The sequence below is a fragment of the Asparagus officinalis genome, chromosome 9 (assembly GCF_001876935.1).
Source record: "Asparagus officinalis chromosome 9, Aspof.V1, whole genome shotgun sequence".
In the NCBI taxonomy this organism is placed as follows: Eukaryota; Viridiplantae; Streptophyta; class Magnoliopsida; order Asparagales; family Asparagaceae; genus Asparagus; species Asparagus officinalis.
In genome coordinates this window covers 33941317-33955516 of record NC_033802.1, presented here as the reverse complement: position 1 = coordinate 33955516, position 14200 = coordinate 33941317, and the positions used below count along the sequence as shown (strand labels likewise).

Genomic DNA, 14200 nt, shown 5'->3' with positions numbered 1-14200 from the left:
AATTTTAACACATGGGGTTAAGCTTCACCAAGCAAACATAAATTTAACATCTAAACCAGATATTTAACTATGGGGATGAGTTTGGATGCATGAGATCTTGCCTCAAACACGTAGTTGATCTCTTGAATGTGTGTGCAACATCTTTTTCCTCAACCACATCCCTCGATCTCTCCCTCTGCTCGATGTCACGTCTCAAACGCCTCGAGAAAACACCAAAATCAGATCTATGGTTTAGGGGGAGGAGGTGGCAGTATACTTTCATGGAATAACTCAGAAATCAGGTTAAAAACATATTTATATACTTAAGTTATCAATTGGGTTCAAAGAAAAATAAATTCGACCCTAAATCTACAACCTGTCAGCCCGGGAATTTTCCCGATAGTCGACTACTCTGAGTAGTAGTCGACTACTAAAAGTTTCTAAAAATTATATTCAGTAGTCGTGCTATAACTTTCACATCCGATCTCGGAATGAGGTGATTTAAAATTTATTAGAAATCCGATGAAGAGACCTACAACTTTTGTCTTTTGCGTTTTCCCAGATTCTAACTGTATTAGTATGAAAATATATAAACTCAAATCTGGTCATTATTTTCCAGTTTTCTTCTTCGTGCATGTTTTGTGGCATTTGCACTCATATATCCACACATATATATTGAATTGATCTCAAATCGATTCGTAGCATACTCAAACATCAAAATATGTTATTTATCACTATATAACATATTTATTATTATTTATCACATAATATTTAAATTATCGGGGTTTTACACCCAACTTATTGGCCCGTATAAAACCCATTTATTTTATTAAATGGGCTATAATGGGTGGGTTTCAATTTTATATGTAACAAATAAGTACTAAAATGGGCAGGTCACAAACCCATCTATTTCTGCCCCGCCTGTAGATCCAAAGTTCCAACCGAAGCACTATTTCATATTCTCCCACAATCCAAAATCTCAGTCTCTCGCTTCCCCGTTCTCAATTTCGAACCCCTAGAATTAGCCAGTGAAGAAACTAAAGAAGGTGATGACTATCGACGATCGTCATCAGGGAGTGTCTCTCAACAAACTCTAATGGCCTAATCCCTCCTCAACAAGCCCTAACTATTCTCTATTCACTCTGATTGTCGCGTCTCAACAAGCCCTGTTGGTGTGATCCTCCGTCAAAAAGCACTGTTCTTAATCTCTCTCCACTCTTCGCTGATTTCCCTAATTTCATTCAAGCTCTTTTTCAATTTCTGGACAATCCAATACTTGGTGGAATGAGAGGAAGAAGATTGCAACTTCTCGTAATCAGGTATATTCCCTTCTTTCTACCTCAAAGCCCTAAAATTTGTTTCTTTCTCTTAGGGGCTGTTTGGTTCAATTTCTATAAAAAAGGAAAAAGAAAAGTACTCAAATTTTAATTTTCTTATACTTCTATAAAAATTGTAGGAAAAATTTATAGAACTCAAAGAGTACCATATTTCTTATTTTTTTGCTATTTCTTTGTTTGGTTCAAAGTATGAAAAAGTTCCTAACTTTGTAGAAATTATATTGTTTTCTTTTATTTTATTTGATTAGATATCACTTTATAGAAAATAGCTTACTAACAATACCCATGAGAAATCACATGGGAATGGTACTGTTGGCCTTCTTGTTTTGATGATGATTTAACAAACAATTTACGACTAATATTGGTTTTAGTATTTTGTTTTGTGTTGTTTAGTATACGCAAGAAAATGAGCCACATTGATATTGATGCCTATGCAAATCAAGTCAATCAATCAAGTTCAAACTTCAGAAGATTCATTCTTGGTATACTTAGTATATGTTTATATAATGTATGCTAATTCTATCATCAAAAATATACACACACATTTCATTTGTGAATTTTCTCAAATATAGGTGTTTTTATGCAAAATATATTCAAATATGTTTTGGACTATACAAACATTATTAACATCTTTTATTAAGTCCATAAAAACATTACACAAGTTTTCAAAACTTGATTTGAGCTAAATGTCAAAAATCAACATGTTTATAAACACATGTATTTTAGTGTTTTTGAATATATTTCTGAGATTTCACAAATAGTAAGAGCAAATTGAAAAATTCTTTTTCTAACATGTTCATATTCATGTTTATAAACTTTTTTCAAAGTTTTACATTTTTTAGAATTTATTTGCTATTTTTAAAAGAAGTTTGAAATTGTGTTTACTATTCATTATAGACTAAAAACTGTTATCAGTCGACTGATGAAACTTCCTGCAATCTTCAAAAGTTTCTATTTTCTTATTCGGTCAACTGACTAGTCGACCGATAAGATCATCAGTTGACTGACGAGATTCATCAGTCGACTGATAAGCTATTAGCTGCCTGTAACAGTCAGCTCATCAGTCGACTGATTCAGCTCATCAGTCGACCGACATCTGTAATGACTAGTTTTTTCAACTTTTTTTATTTTTGTCTTTTTGCTATGTTTTCTTGGTTTTTGGGCTTTGGTTTTCATCCTATATATACCCCTTATTGTTTTACTTCTGAGTATCATCCAAGTGGGTTTTAAGAAGAGTTTTAAAGGGTTTAAAAGTTTGTTTAAGTTTTTTCTCAAGTTTAGTGTTTGTTTACAAAGATGAAGCTTACATTGTCAATTGATGAATTCATCCTCAATCAATTTCATCCTCTTCTTGTGTTTATAGAGAAGTTTTTCTAACTCATTTATCTAGCATTTTATTACTGATTTTCATATTCATATTATTGCTAGTTTGCTATTTGAGTTAGATTTTATTGAACTCATTTTATCACACACATCCCTATTTGAGCTTCTAGGATTACATACACTATATTGTCGATTGTGGTGAGTGATAACGTGAGAGTGAGCTTCATTGTGTTCTCATTTATTTTTAGAGAACAATTTATTGTATTTGAGCTTCATTTGTGAGTATCACATTGTAATACACATTTACACCGAGAGGAGTGTGTGGTGAGGACCTAGTCGATACCAAGAGGAGTGGTGACGGTAGTAAAGTCTAATGAGAGCTAGTAAAGACGAGCACTTGAGGGAGACGATATGTGAGGACCAAACACTTGACGTTGTAGTTTGTGTATATACATTGTGAGTGTCTTGTAGAGTTTTCGGTGAACTAGAAAACCGAGTGTGTAGAGAAGTTCTGGCTTTCAAACCGGGTGTGTCGATATAGTGGAGATCTCCTCGAGGTGAGGAGCAGAGACGTAGGTCAAGGATTGACTGAACTCCATGATTATACCTTATGTTTGAGTTTGTTTTGTGTATATTTATTTTGTGCTTATAATTTACATTCTTGCTCATAACTCACTCATATATCTTTTGCAAGAATTAATTAATCAAGAAAGTTTTTAATTGGCATAAAGCCGGAATTAGATTAGCATTGACTCTATTAACCCCCCCCAGGGTATTTTCAATTGCTATCAGAGCTTGGTGCTCTTGATTTAAGGTTTAATCACATTGAGTTAACGATCCAAGGTTTAATATTGTTGCTAATCTTATTTTGATATTATATTTTTGCTTGCACATATATTATGGATATGTACGGTGCTCTTAGCTTAGGCTGTGACATAAATGTTGCTCCTAGATATAGTAATTTTCCTCAATGTTACATTAAACGCTGGGCGTTTTTAGGCGTCGGACTTGGCGCCCAGCGCTTAGTCGCCTAGGCGGGCGCCTAAGCGGTTTCTGAGCGTTTTTTTTTCTTTCTTCATTTAAGTGGTGGTCGATGAGATTTTGCTGAAGGTCGGAGGAGGTAGTGTAGATGTTCATATTTGGAGGTTAATGGAGTTTGGAGGACGTGTAGGCTACGACACATAAAATCACAATCAAGGCCTACAGGATGCAATCTACGTAAGCAAACAATGCTCCCCTAAACGCTCGTAAAATCTAGGTGGGTAGCCTAAATACCGTCTAGACGTTAGGCGCTAGTTAGGCGGTCTAGGTACCGCCTAGGTCTAGACGTACGCCTAAGCGGACCAGGCGGAGGTTTTTTAAAACAGTGATTTTCCTTATGAACAATGGTGTTTTAGATTCAAAATTTTTGTTGAGTTTAAAAATATAGATTTATGGGAAGTAATTTACAATGTTTATACTGTGCCCACCTTGGAGAAATCCAAGTGGAGCAATCATGATAAGAAAATATTTACAATGAACAAGTTAGTGTTAGAATTTATGCATAATATTTTTGGGCCATGTATTTCTAACGAACTTGCTTATTTTGATAGTGCTTATATAATATGGAAATTTTTTGAAGCACATCAAGGGAACTTGGAGGCGATCCGATGATCTTTGGCCGTTCCCTCGTCAAGTTCACATGGAGCCTCTTCATGCACACGGCCACGAGGTGATAGCCCTAGTGAGGTATGCGAGTCCGATAACGAAAATGATCTTATTATTGATGAACTCGCACATGGTTATGAATTGTTGATGCATGAATATAAGAAATTACAACGTAGCTATATTGATATGAAAAGCAAGCATGTCGAATTAAAATCCTCTCATGAAACACTAGCTACGAAGTTTGATCTCATTGCAAATAAAGATGTAAATCTTAAAAAATGCAATGAAAAATTAAAATTGAAAAATACTAGTTTGTTTCATGCTAAATGTGATGCTATATTAGAAGTTGAGAACATTAGAAAAGTGCTTACTTTTTTTAAAATTGATCATGCATGTTCTACTTCTAATAACAATGCTTGTGTGGATAATAATGAGTTGAATCATATTAAAAGTGGAATATTCTCTTTAGATTCAACATTAAAAACTTGCATTGTTAATAACAAAAAGCTTATGGACATATGTGCAAAGTCCCATACAAATTCATCTAAGAAAACTACTCACTATGCACATATGTATGACAAAATTTACAAGTGTTCGATTTGTGACTGTAAAGACCATATTGCTAAATTTTGTTATAATGCATAAAAGCCTAAAAAGCCTAATCATGTTTGTGCATCCCATCAAGCTTCTCCATCTCATACATATGTACACACATACATAATGAACATCATAAAAATACCCATGTGTATAAGTATGAATTTTGTGGTCGTTTTGGTCATTTGACCAAGTTTTGTTTCGATTTGAGAAGAACTTCCCATTTGTAAAATAATTTTAAAGAAAAATCTATTTTTGCAAATGAGTCACGTGCATAATATTTTGGTCAACACAAATCATTTCAACCCCTACATTGCACAAATTGTGATCGTAAGGGTCATGTATATAATTTTTGTTTTGACCGTATCCGTGCACAAAATATGCCCAAATGGGTTCATAACCCTAGGGCTTTGAACTTTAATGATAGGGGTCATGTCCCTAGACTCTTAGATACCAAGAGTAATTGGGTACCAAAACATGTTTAATTCTTTAAGAAGAATTTTTTTTTTGCTTTTTAGTTTTTCATGTTCTTAAAGATGATTTTTATTTAAGTTTTACAAACAAAATTAAAAACAATTTTATGCTTGGAATTTAATTTGAAAAGTTATCATTCATATTTTTTTCATGATTCTCCTTCATAGATTTTCATGTTTTCATCCTTTATAAATTGATACAATTTTTATCAAGATGATTTTTTTATGTTAAAACATCATTTTTGTTATTATACCTTGTTTTTAATTTTTTAAGTTTGAACAATGTGTTTGTATTTATGGGTTCATTATAAACCACTTATATGATGATATTTATGTGTTCGTGGATCATCTATTTGTGTATTATAATGAATTCTGTATGTGGTTTGATCAAATTTCACAAAGAAAGTTCTCTTTATTGATCAACCATATTTTTCTCTATACTTTGTTCTTGAGCTTTCATATGAGAGGTTTATGGTTTGAGCAACCCCTAGGAGGTTTATCGGATGCTAAAAGCTTTATTTGGGTTGAAACTTGTTTCAAGAGCTTGTTATGCTCACCTCTATTGCTTTTGTCGAAAATGATACAATATATACACTTTGAATTTCTTTTAGTATCATTTGAGGCTTTTATTTGAACCTTCACGGGGTTCATGATTTCACTTTATTTGATTTCATGATCTACTTTTGTTTATATCCATATAATGTTTTATGATTGCGTATTGAGACACCTTTTATATGTCTATTTGTGCTCTCAATCAATCATGTTCTATGGTGAATAATTTGTAATTTTTCAAATCATTTGATGTTTGATCTTATTTTAAGTTTTTGATTTTTTTTAGGTTTTTATGTTTTAGACTCTTGTGGCACATTATTTTCATGATACATGCATATGCGTTCACTTAGTCTATCTTTGTATGTGAGTTATGTTTAGCATATTTTACATTTATGCTTGCTCACATGTTTGCCATGATCTTTATTGCATATATTTCTTATGGGTTGTTGATAGGGGGAGCTATCCCTATATCTTTTTATGTTTTATATTCTCACACATGCTTACATATAGGGGAGCTCTTAGCTCTCATTATGTTTTCCCCCATTTTTGATGTTACCAAAGGGGGAGAAAAATATGAGGTATATAGTATTTATTTTTTGGTTTGTTTTATTGAATTTATTATGCATATTGGTAAATTATTTGTCATCATCAAAAAGAGGGAGATTGTTGGCCTTCTTGTTTTGATGATGATTTAACAAACAATTTACGACTAATATTAGTTTTAGTATTTTGTTTTGTGTTATTTAGTATACGTAGGAAAGTGAACCACATTGATATTAAAGCCTATGCAAATCAAGTCAATCAATCAAGTTTAAGCTTCAGAAGATTCATTCTTGGTATACTTAGTATAGGTTTATATAATGTGTGCTAATTCTATAAGCTCAAATACACACACACATGTCATTTATGAATTTTCTCAAATATAGGTATTTTTATGCAAAATATATTCAAATATGTTTTGGACTATACAAACATTATTAACATATTTTATTAAGTCCATAAAAACATTACACATGTTTTCAAAACTTGATTTGAGCTAAATGTCAAAATCAACATGCACATGTATTTTAGTGTTTTTGAATATTTCTGAGATTTCACAAATAGTAAGAGCAAATTGAAAAATTCTTTTTCCAACATGTTCATATTCATGTTTATAAACTTTTTCCAAAGTTTTATATTTTTTAGAATTTATTTGCTATTTTAAAAGAAGTTTGAAATTCGTGTTTACTATTCATTACAGGTTGAAAACCTGTTATTAGACGACTGATGATTTTTATCGGTCGACTAATGAAACTGCATGTAATCTTCAAAAGTTTCTGTTTTCTTATTTGGTCGACTGATCAGTCGACTGATGAAGTCATCAGTCGACTGATGAGATTCTTCAATCGGCTGATAAGCTATTAGCTGTCTGAAATGATCAGCTCGTCAGTCAACTGATTCAGCTCATCAGTCGATCGATGCCTGTAACGGCTAGTTTTTTCAGCTTTTTGTATTTTTATTTTTTTGCTGGGTTTTCTTGGTTTTTGGGCTTTAGTTTTCATCCTATATATACCCCTTATTGTTTTACTTCTGAGTATCATCCAAGTGGGTTTTAAGAAGAGTTTTAAAGGGTTTAAAAGTTTGTTTAAGTTTTTTCTCAAGTTTAGTGTTTGTTTACAAAGATGAAGCTTACATTGTCAATTGATGAATTCATCCTCAATCAATTTCATCCTCTTCTTGTGTTTATAGAGAAGTTTTTCTAACTCATTTATCTAGCATTTTATTACTGATTTTCATATTCATATTATTGCTAGTTTGCTATTTGAGTTAGATTTTATTGAACTCATTTTATCACACACATCCCTATTTGAGCTTCTAGGATTACATACACTATATTGTGGATTGTGGTGAGTGATAACGTGAGAGTGAGCTTCATTGTGTTCTCATTTATTTTTAGAGAACAATTTATTGTATTTGAGCTTCATTTGTGAGTATCACATTGTAATACACATTTACACCGAGAGGAGTGTGTGGTGAGGACGTAGTCGATACCAAGAGGAGTGGTGACGGTAGTAAAGTCTAATGAGAGCTAGTAAAGACGAGCACTTGAGGGAGACGATATGTGAGGACCAACACTTGACGTTGTAGTTTGTGTATATACATTGTGAGTGTCTTGTAGAGTTTTCGGTGAACTAGAAAACCGAGTGTGTAGAGAAGTTCTGGCTTTCAAACCGGGTGTGTCGATATAGTGGAGATCTCCTCGAGGTGAGGAGCGGAGACGTAGGTCAAGGGTTGACCAAACTCCGTGATCATATTTTGTGTTTGAGTTTGCTTTGTGTATATTTATTTTGTGTTTATAATTTACATTCTTGCTCATAACTCACTCATATATCTTTTGCAAGAATTAATTAATCAAGAAAATTTTTAATTGACATAAAATTAGAATTAGATTAGCATTGACCCTATTCACCCTCCTCAAGGGTGTTTTCAGGTACTTGTGTACTTAATTAGTTTTTTAATATATGCGTCAGATTTCCTTGTAATTTTCGTCCATTTAGAGAGGAAGTCGATTTTATAAAATAGTACACTTTTCCCTATTTTATAGAAAGTATTTTTATAATTTTTTGAAACCAAACACAGTTTATAGAAATTACAGAAATTTATTATTTACAATAGCGCCAATGTCAGGTATTTTCTCAAAAGTTTTCCATAAAATAGGTGAACCAAACAACCCTTAGGCGATAGATTTTCTTTCTATTTTCTTTAAATTTATTTCATTAATCCTCATGTTATTGATTGATTGAGCTGTAATGACTTGATTGATAGACAGAGCATTGCCTCGCAGGATCATTAGTCGTGCTCATTCAGTCCATGCATGACCATCTTTTGTCTTCTGTTTCTGCCCGGTTTAGGTAAAAAGGGGATTCGTTCTCACTGAATGTCATCGAGAAGGGAGATCACATCACTATCCGTTGACTCTTGATTTTTATTGACTCTTAATTGCTAGGGTTCTTTCTGGAGGTAAGTAACTTTTTTAAATAATTATTTAGGACCCCAATTTTTATGATTCTTGTGTACTTAGGGTTGAGTTGTGAGCATAAACCTTTCTTCATTTTTAAGATTCTTAGTGAATAGTTGTGCCTTTTTTAATCTTAGAATCGTAGAGCAGAGTATGGGGATTCTTGAATTTTAAAGCATATATTTTAATATGTGATTCTATTTACTAAAGATTATAGGTTTTTTTTGGAAAGGTTTTGGACATGCATAACATCAATGAATTAGCTCTCAAATCTAGACACTATGTCAAAATGTTTGGTATTATAAATAGATGAGTAGATATTACACATTACACATAAATATGTGTCAAACAGTAGGAAGGTTATTTTCTTTTAGAGACATTTTACATCCTAGCATTGAGTAAAAATATTTCACTTTAAAATTTTTTGGGTTGTCGCTCACTTGGAGACTTTAGGAAACTTCAATAGCAAGTCTAGCTATCATCATGGTAATGTTACTATTCCTCTTCGATGTCAATACTTCATAGAAGATGCTGAGTCTCAGTCATGCAAAATGAAACTTATCAATCAATTTAATCAGCAATGGACAAGATATAAACCTATTTGTACGGCGTCTAGTGATACAATTACGTCCCTGCATCAAAATTTTGCATGATTTTCATGCTTATCATGATTGCTTAATTTCAAATTTATAGGACACCAATGGCTTGTTTTTGTCGTATATACTTGGATCACATTGTACAGGTTAAGCTATATAAATGAAAACCTGAAAAAGAACAACATTTTTTAAAGGGTTCTATGCAAGGTGCACATTTAAGTATAAATCGAGATTTCAACTCGTGTTGATGTTGGCTTCTTGAGGCTCTAAAGATAGATGCTAGACCTTTTGGAATTGCCTATCTGGTGTTAGATGTTGAACACTAGGTTGCTGTCATTTGAAAGGAATGAGCTTGTATCAATTGAATCTTGATCATTAGCCTCTTGTTTATCTGGGAGCTCAAGTTCAAATTCAATTGAGAACTATTATATACCATGCCTGCTATTTTGTCTCTCTGGCAAGGATTGTTTTCTGGAGGTATTCAATGTAACTCATTATTTCTAGGATATGTCTCAATTCTCATCTCAGTAATTAGCTGGATTGCTCAGTGAGCTTGTTGGGTGAAGGGTGTTGCTTAAGAAATAGAATAGGGGTTAATTTCTTGAGCGGTGTGCTGCTCTAGCATAATATTGTGATTGGGTTTAATTTTTCTTGAGCATTTGCTCAAGCATTGGGTTCCCTTGTGTGCTACTCAATTATGAAGAAGATTATCTATGATTCTATAGCTCTAGTGAAGCAAAATGGTCCGCTACTTAATCTCGGTTTAATTAAATTAATCAATCAATGGTTCCAAAAAGAAATTTGACCTTACCTGTTTCTTTATCAAAAAATAGAATGGAAAAGGAATCATTCAGAATATACATAGTAGGATGATGTACATGAAGAGTATGGGATAAGGATACATGTATGATAGAGATTAAAAGTTGAGAAAAAGATCAGAAGATGACAAGAAGCCCCCAGTAAGCATACAAATGATCGAAGCTATAATGTAGAAACCCAAGTGACATACATATACCCGATACATACGCATGGCCAAGTTCTCCCTGAAAAAGCAATGCATCTCTCTCCTAGACTCATTGTCATTTTTGGCTAAACGTTGTGTAGTTTCCAATAAGCATGAAACTTTTTGGCTAAATGCTGTGTAGTTTTCAATAAGCATGAAATATTTGACTTATGTCCCAATTAGCATGAACGTTGAGCTTGAAAATAGTGCAAAACTTTATACATGTATAAGGTACTTTGTGTAGTTTCTATTTACTGAGGTTATGCGCAATGCTAGTAATTTCCTATGGGTTAAACTCCTAAAACAGATTAGGTTAAGTTGATTGACTTTTTTGCAGGGCGACTTTGTGGAAGCTGATGAGCAGTGGCTATCACAGCCAAGTGGTGGCCGGAAAAGAAATTAAGGATTTTCAGACGAAATGCTTATGCGAAAGAGAGTTGCTCCACTTGGTCAAGATTCTGCTATCAGTGATGGAGCCAACTATTTGAGACGGTTGCTTTCTGATGCTCAGTAGATACAAGCTCCTGAAGTTGGAAAAGAATACATAGATATGTGTGTATACGTATTTTTATAATTTTAACTTTTTTTTTAAGATATATGACTTGCAAATGTTTCGCAATCTATTAGTATTTTTGTATTCGGAAGCAAAGTTGGTTGAAGCTGTTTATGAACTTAAATCAAGCAATGCTAATGCAAAGTTCATGTCAATGTAATTTACAGTCTTGTTCTCATGTGATATATTGTTGTATTTGTTAGTGTTTTATCACAAACCCAGCACTACGTCATAAGTGGCTATTGTTGGTTTTAGTTCATGAAGTTTGGATTAAACAATGTAGGAAGATTTATATTTTTGTCCCTTAATGTAAATATATATATGTTATGTAGGGCCCAATATATTATGTATTGTATCATCTCTATGTTTGCCAATAGAATTCTTGCGACTCCTCTATTGAATAAGAATTCTATTTCTAGTTTCTAATTCTTGAATGATTCTATTTGTGCAAAAAAGCCCCTGAAAGTTTGTAAAAAAACCAATTTTAAAAACTCCCAAAAAAAAATTATAAAAACCCCAAAATTTTTGCAAAAAACCCCAAAAATATTATATACATGAGGTTCACTAAACAAATATTTTTAATTGGTGAGTAGTAGAGGATTTCTACAATTAAGAATGTAAAGAATCTCAGATGAGTCATCATGGACCCCATAATGTGTTTGGGTGGTAGTAGTGTAGGATTAGTTTGAAAAATATAGTCTAGTTACTTGACTAGATAGTATGATCGCAGAGCTGGAATTACACGTTGCAGACTTTGACAGTTGCATATGCTATAAGCGGGTTGTATGCATAAGGGTCGAAAAATGAGATCAATTGTTTAAAAAAATATTAATATATTTTTATATTAAAAATATTAAAATGAATCAGACAATAAAGACTCTGTGGCCCAATGGATAAGGCGCTGGTCTACGAAACCAGAGATTCTGGGTTCGATCCCCAGCAGAGTCGCTCTCTGAATGTTTTCTTGTTTTTTTTCTTAAAATGTTTCCACAAAAACTTTACAAACATTCTACAATCTATTATAGAGTTCATTTTTTCAAATTTATAGAATTTTCTTTTTCTAAATGTTTTCTTGTTTTTTCTTAAAATGTTTCCACAAAAACTTTACAAACATTCTACAATCTATTATAGAGTTCATTTTTTCAAATTTATAGAAATTTCTTTTTCCAGGATAAGAATTAACTAAGGTACATAAAATATTTATCTCCTCCGTATTTTTGGTACTATAAAAAGTTTCACTCCCTTGCGCGAGGAATACATTCCAATTTTCGAATCATTGATCTTGTGTGATACAAATCCTTTGACCTCTATTATTGTAATGTTTACAAACTTATAAAATAAAATTTCTAAAAAAACAAATTTTGATCATTGTAAAGCATGAGTAAAGGAACAGATAAGTAGCACTAGTGATACTTCTCATCAACAAATTGGGATGCATTGATCATTTATCATGAGGAAAGAGACATGCACCAAACACAAACTCCTCACTAAATCTTCAAGAATAATCTATAAGGCTCTAACTGCTAACACAACCACGCAATCTCAAATGGCAAATCAATAGGCCCATGATGGTACTTAAAGACGAGATTGCACTCATAGATGCATTGAGAGAATTAGGCACCACAGCCATCTACAAATTTTCATTCAATTAGATCATTTTCTTATGCACATATAGTCAATACACATAAACTTGCAAAAAATATTTTGCCAACTTTGATGCAGCGGATAATATAACAACACGACAGTACTAAAGCCTTATATCCCAAAATTTTGGAGTGGACAGTATGAATCAAATTCTTTCATTCAGTACTAGTAACAATTATCTCCTCGTCATTATTAAATGTTCAATATAGGATGATGATGGGTTAAAGTTGAGCACTCTTGTAATACAACCTCTAGCATTGAATAGAACTTACTTTATAAACGTGATAGTCCAAATGTATATTTATTTCATTTTACTTTCTTTTTTTATTCTTTTTTTTTCTTTTTTTTGGGAATAATCACAAAACTTTTCTTTGTGTTCGGATATGACCAGAATGTCATGCTTATCATGTTCATATATATATATATATATATATATATATATATATATATATATATATATATATATAATATATATATACTATATATATTATGCTTCGGTACCAAACACTAGTTTTTGTGTTTGCTAATGACGGTGGATATTTCCCTCTACTCATTAAAATCGGGACCACATTCACATGAGTTGCGGGAGTGGTTGAGAATTAGAATGAGTGTGAATGTGAATATTACACCTCACTACCAAGCCAAAATTTATGCCTTGGTACCAAACATACATATTTTTCTCATATATATATATATATATATATATATATATATATATATATATATATATATATATATATAGAGGTTGCTGGAGAGAAGAGCTGACCAGCTCACGGCCCGTGAGCTTGACAGCTCTATGACATGTGAGCCCCCTATTAGATGTGACTAGTAGGGGGCTCACATGTCATAGAGCTGTCAGTCACGGGGCCGTGAGCTGGCCAGCCTCTTCTCAATTTTTTCTGATATATTATATATATATATATATATATATATATATATATATATATATATATATATATAATATATATCCTAATAATAATGACCAAAGAAGAACATTAAGATAGACTATTACAAATAGTTTTTTACTCAAGGAGTAAAATAGTGATTTCTAGCAAAATTGTCCGAGTGTCAATACAAAAAAAATCAACAAACACAAATAACTTATCGAAGGATGACAACAAATAAGTATGGGAAATAAGAAATGAGAGAAGAAACATTAGACGATTATTGTAAGATTCTTGATATTACTGACTCTAGCCAAATTGTCAGAATGACAATATAAAATAATCAACATACGGATGTAGCTCATCCAAGGATGAAAAGAAATGAGTTTCATGCAGTACGCATGAAGAAACATTCAAAATCTACATTTTTATGTAAGCTTCTTAACGCTGATATCTCTACACATTAAGAGGCAAAAAAGCTATAGAATACCATTATACTCTTCACTCTATACAAGCATTGACATACTTCACATATTTTACATCCGATTATTATTTTTCCTTTCAAAATATTTGTAATAGCTTACTGAATACTTAAGGTTCTCGATGGCTGCTCAGGA

General features: G+C 32.4%; 1 long non-coding RNA gene and 1 other non-coding gene across 2 annotated transcripts; both read left to right on the top strand.

Annotated features, from left to right (window-relative positions):
• Nucleotides 901-11318, top strand: LOC109824797. Its single transcript, XR_002242786.1, has 3 exons — nt 901-1298; nt 4232-4367; nt 10840-11318. It is a non-coding gene; the product is annotated as an uncharacterized LOC109824797 (long non-coding RNA).
• Nucleotides 11931-12003, top strand: TRNAR-ACG. The gene has a single exon. It is a non-coding gene; the product is annotated as a tRNA-Arg (tRNA).